Here is a 6,000-nt window from a genome sequence, read left to right as displayed (position 1 = left end):
TTTACAATTTCTATTTGGTTACTTTTATAATATGAATCTTTTTATTTGTATTTTCATTTGTTTTTGTGTCATTTTCTTGATTTCATGTACTTTTTTGTCCTTTTTTGGCTGTGTGAGCATACTTAAAACAGTTGCCTAGTAATCCCAGCATATGGGCCTCCTCAGGGATGGTTTCTTTCAATTTATTTTGTTCCTTTGAATGATCTATACAGTCTCAATTTTTTTTGTTTGCCTTGTTAGTTTTTGTTAAAAACCGGACATGTGGATATTTAATTATGGTAAATCTCAAAACAAACTCTTCCTTTAGGTTTATTGTGTTCTTTAATTGTTGAAGATTGTAGTAGTCTATTTGACTAATGACTTTTCAAAACTATTTTGGAAAAGTCTATATTCCTTGTGTATGATTACTGAGTTGTCTGTTCATTTTGTTTGTGTTCAGCTAGTATTTATAGCAATTTCCTTGAAAGCCAGGACCTAAAATGAACACGTCTCTCGTTCTTTGCAGATTGTCAATCTACAAGAGTTTTCCAACTGTTATGCATGGTTGTGCTGAACCTAGGGATCAGGTCAAGGTGTAAGTCTGGTGTCTTCTCAGGTCTAATGTGTATATGTGTCTAACCCTATTCTTGCTTTTAACTTTGTAAATTTCTCTGTAAATATGGGTGCTTTTGAATGACCAAGTTTTTTTTTTAGAGAAACTCCACCTAGGTTTTCCTTCCAGACATTAGGTGGTCTATTATATGTCTTAACTTCAATCTTTTTTTTTTTTTAAGATTTTTTTTCCTTATTCAAGAGAGAGCAAGTGAGCATGTGAGTGGAGAGGTGGAGGGAGAAGCAGACTCCCCACTGAGCAGGGAGACTGATTCAAGGCTTGATCCTAGGACCCTGAGATCATGACCTGAGCGAAAGCCAACTCTTAACTACCTGAGCCATCCAGGCACTCCTCAACTTTAGTCTTTTGACCCAGTCTTCTTTTTTTAATGATTTTTAAATTTTTTTTATAAACATATAATGTATTATTAGCCCCAGGGATACAGGTCTGTGTGTCGCCAGGTTTACACACTTCACAGCATTCACCATAGCCCTTGACCCAGGCTTCTGAGGGTTGTTTGTTCTTGCAAAGTTTTAAAGAAATGAGGGGCGCCTGGGTGGCTCAGTGGGTTAAGCCACTGCCTTCGGCTCAGGTCATGATCTCAGGGTCCTGGGATCAAGTCCCGCATCGGGCTCTCTGCTCAGCAGGGAGCCTGCTTCCTCCTCCTCTCTCTCACTCTCTGCCTGCCTCTCTGCCTACTTGTGATCTCTCTCTGTCAAATAAACAAATAAAATCTTTAAAAAAAAAAAAAAAAGAAATGATTGCTGCCTTTATGGCCTGAGTTAGTTCTGAGTTTGATGAAACGGGAAACAATCAAACAAGTTTGAAGAAACTTGTAACAATACTTCAGGTAATTCCTGGACTGGTTAAAGCCAACATATACAATAACTTGTGAGGCCTGCTCTGCTTCCTTTGTAACTTGAGAGAAAGCACTGGGAAAGCATTGGGAAAAGCAGGCTGTCATCTTCAAGACTGTTATCAAGCTTGTAAGGGGATGGGGGGAAAGGCAAGTAAATGCCACAAAGATTTGCTACCATTTGTAAGTTGTTTTTTTCTTGATTTGGTGTTTATTTGATTGCTGTAAGCCTTTGATTCTTCTGCAGAATTAAGATAAAGTTGGTTTTGGCAATGGTTGTTTTTTTGGTGTTCCTGTGGAGGAATGAGAGCTTGGGCCTGTCTACACTGACATTTTGCTGATGTAACTCCTACATATTTTAATTTTACATAATAGGAACACGTTCACAAATTTTAGGAAAATTTACCATCTAATTATCATGAGTTGATTTGAACTAGCTCTAGCACACCTCTGAGTTTAAACTCATTTAAAGGCCTATTATCTACACTTTGAATTACATTATGCTATCAAAGCACAACCAAGACCCTTGCCCTCAAGAGAATTTCTGTTCTAATGAGAATTACTTTATGTAGGGCACTATGATATGTATTAAAGAGAAATTTCCAGGACATCAGGTTTTGTTTTGAAATTTTCACAAACCATCCTCAATATTCTCTTGGATTCTCTTGATCACAGCATTTGGAATTCTGGTCTCATCTTTGTATGGGGTGTGTGTGTGTGTGCGCATGGATAATGGTTCTGTCATCTCCTCCTAATCGTGGCTTTTTCTCTCAATTATAAGAATTTAAATGATTCTGTGGGTTTTGCAAAGCTTAGCTAGATATTACTAATTCCCTAGTCAAATCACAATCCTTCTGTGCACAAGACTGGCCTTTCTCCCAATTTTTGTACCTTTACTAGAATCCAACAGCACTATTTTCATATTATCCTCTGAAATCAACCATTCTGAAATGGCTGAAAATATACTCTATTATAGTTATTGATCAACAAGAAGGTTTAATAAAGTTTGTTCTGTATTTAAGAATTGGTATCTGATCATGCCAAAATACTAATTACTCATAGTGGGGTGTTGTGTGTTTATTATATATATTGGTTAAAAAATAAAATCCTTTGATTTTCTAAAATAAATACTTCCCATCTGTTATATTAATCCCTCTACAAGTTACAGGAAAATGCAAATCTGTCCTTTCTACACTTTTCACATTCTAGTACTCTATGTTAAATAACAGGAGGAAATGATTACTGAGCTTGGTTTGAATCAGATGCAATCAATCATCCATTGAATATGTGAGCTTGATTATGTACTACTTTTGGTTTCCTAGTTAATTAGACATTACAGTAGAAAAAATAATAAGATTACATAGTAGCAAAACTAACTTACCATAGAACCAACTTTAGGTTTTCATATGATTTCAAAACTTATACTAAATAGGTTGATTTATATAATATATATATGCCTATAAATAACTTTAATTATCCCTTTCATTTTCTAATCACTGCTGTCACTGTTCTTTTAATTCAGAGACTCGCCAAAATCTACCCATTGGCACAAGCTTTATTTTTAGGTATGTTGTTCTTTCTCATCTAAAAATCATTGAAGCGTAGAAATTTTCCATTTATTCACTGATTTGAAAATAATAATACATGGTACTTTAGCAGCATGTCAAAGGAGCACACAGTGCATTCATTCTCCAAGCTGTAATTGCAGGCCGTACTTAATGTAAAGCAATTTGCTTTTAAACATGAGAGAGCATATGGCCCAAGGAGAGAGAGTCAGTACTAGAAGGCATTATTTCTATTATTTATTCTGGAATCCTTCCAAAATCTTCTATATTGTACTTGAAACAAACAAGACTGATCACAAAGCTACCATAGACCAATATGTTCAAGTCTATAAGATCATCTCAAAATGCACTGAAAATTTAGAAAATATAGTTTATGTTATCAATTGGTTGTAAAAACAAACGCAGAGAAAATATTTTGGGTCAGTGGAGCTTGAGCATTTGCTCAGATGCCTGAGGCACACATCACTGTTTCTATTCAGAAGTCTCCTAAACAAAATTTGTTCAAGGGTGGAGCTAATGTAATGCTTCTTTTCACTTATAGAGTCTTAGAGGATGAACAAGATTAACCATAGAATAAACACAGCCATCAATTTCTTGTTACTAAATGGATGCAGTACATTTTGGGGTAATTCCAGATAGTTAATTAATGTTATAGTCTTGAGAGTTTAGACCAAAGATAAAATATATGAGCAGTGAATTTGTCCATGTGAGAATGAAAATTGTATTAAAGCATGTGCTGTTTTAATGACCAAGGAGTTATTGCCATTGCTTTTCTTTTTATCCCAATAAATTTTGGAGTTATCACATAGAAATCTCCAAAGAAACAAGAAGCAGATTGGGGATAGAAAATAATTTTCCATGAAGATCCTTTTAGAACAGTTTGTTAATGTCATTATATTATTCTCTGACCAAGCTGGGGAAGCATATCTCCTTCTCAGCGAGGTGCTAAGTAAAACATACATAACCGTTTGACTCAAGTAATTAAATAGCAATATTACTGTATTGTATGAAAATGATCAGACTACCAGGCTAATTTTTTTCATCACTTGTTGAGGTTTATTAGGACATTTCCTAAAACAAACTAAATGACATGGGCCATAGTTGCCCAATGTATTGTCTACTTGTTAGTGTTAAAAAAATCTGCAACTGAAATTTTGATAGAATTTGTAATTTATGCTAGGTAGGAAGCCCAAAATCTTTGCACTGAAAATTGAAGATTTCAAAACACAAAGGCCCAGGGACAAAAGGGTAGGCAATATAACTGGCAAAAAGAGTTTGATATGCTGTTTAGAGAGTGCTACCATAATGAGTTTGCCCACAGCTGTTATCAATTCCCACTATACTCTAAAGGAAATGAATTATGTGGGAATATGATGACGAATCTCAAGTACTCTCTATGTAACTAAAATCACCCCTGCCTGAGAATATTCCACTTGTGATTTGATCCTAAATAACCAGTTTTCAAACCACAAATGAGCCCATTTATCAAATGTTGTCTTGTTCTTCAGCTTACCTTTCATATTGCAATACAGATGGAGGTAAAAGTCTATTTGAACTCTTTTGTTTGAATCGTGGCCTCTGTATAAACAGCTTCTTATTTTGAAAAGGGGCATTTTCTTCATTGTTAATAAAAAAATGCCACAGTTCATACAGCTGATGACTATTTAGAAAGCACTTGACCTTTGCTATTTTCACCATTATGTATCTCCAAAGGTCTCCTTTAAGGTGTCAGAGAAATTAGCATTAAAGTGACTAACATGCTTTCTATTTCAGCCAGTCTGACATAACCTTTAAATGAAATTGTGTTTGTTTTAGAAATAAATTAATTTTTATTTCATTTATTCACAATATGCGCTGATTGTTTTATATTTGTCATGTAGTATGCTAAATCCTTTCAAATGCATCATTCCCTAATTCACACAAAATTCTTTTTTAAAGAGGAGACTAAGATATAGAGAGGTTTTGTAACCTAATTAAGGTCACATATCCAGTAAAAGGCAAAAAAATTATGTGAACCTGTTATCTGAACGTTTAAGTCTGAATTTTTGCCACTATTTTCTATTATTTTCCTCAGTATAAAAATCTATCCTAGCCGCATTACAATATTTTAAATATACCATTAGTTATGAAGTAAAAGTAACACAGGAACCTCTAAACCAGAGTTTTTCAACCTGATTACTCTTGGTAGTTTCGGCTAGATAATTAGGGGAGGTTCATACTGTGCACTGTAAGGTGTTTAGCAGAAGGGTGAAATAACCCTTCCTCCTGAGAACTGCTGCTCTGGAGACAACAGTGCCCTGTTTTCTCTTTAAGTCATTATATTTATGATCTTGGTTTTATAATTTTCTTTTAAAAAATTAATTTATTTGAAAGACAAGGAGAGCAAGCGTGGGGGTGAGGGACAAAGGGAGAGGGAGAGAGGGAATCTGAAGCAGACTCCCTGCTGAGCTCAGAGGCCTTCGTGGGGCTCAGTCCCCTGACCCAAAGATCATGACCTGAGCTGAAATCAAGAGTCAGATGCTCAACCAACTGAGCCACCCAGGTGCCCCATAGTTTTATAATTTTCAATAGCCTAGTAGAATCAGAAGTCTATCAGAAGTCCAATGAAAAATAGGTAAATGTATTTTCCTGATGTTATTTTCCCTTGATGTTATTTCCATGGAAACTAGGAGAATGTCATCTTCTATTGCTGTAGTCTCTTCTGTCTGAAGTTCTAAGTTACATAAGACTTGTGTAAATATGAGCAGTTTTAAAACTTAAGATCAATTTGGGCACCGGGGTGGCTCGGTTTCAGTTAAGCGTCCTACTTTTTTTTTTTTTTTTTTTTTTAAGATTTTATTTATTTATTTGAGAGATAGGGAGAGAGAAAAAGAGAGAGTACAAGCAGGGTGGAGAGACAGAGACAGAGAATCTCAACAGATTCCGGCCTGATGTTGGGCTTGATCTCATGACCTTGAGATTATGACCTGAGCTGAAACCAAGAGTTG

The sequence above is a fragment of the Mustela nigripes genome, chromosome X, assembly GCF_022355385.1.
Source record: "Mustela nigripes isolate SB6536 chromosome X, MUSNIG.SB6536, whole genome shotgun sequence".
Taxonomy (NCBI): domain Eukaryota; kingdom Metazoa; phylum Chordata; class Mammalia; order Carnivora; family Mustelidae; genus Mustela; species Mustela nigripes.
Note: the sequence above shows the minus strand (reverse complement) of the source record.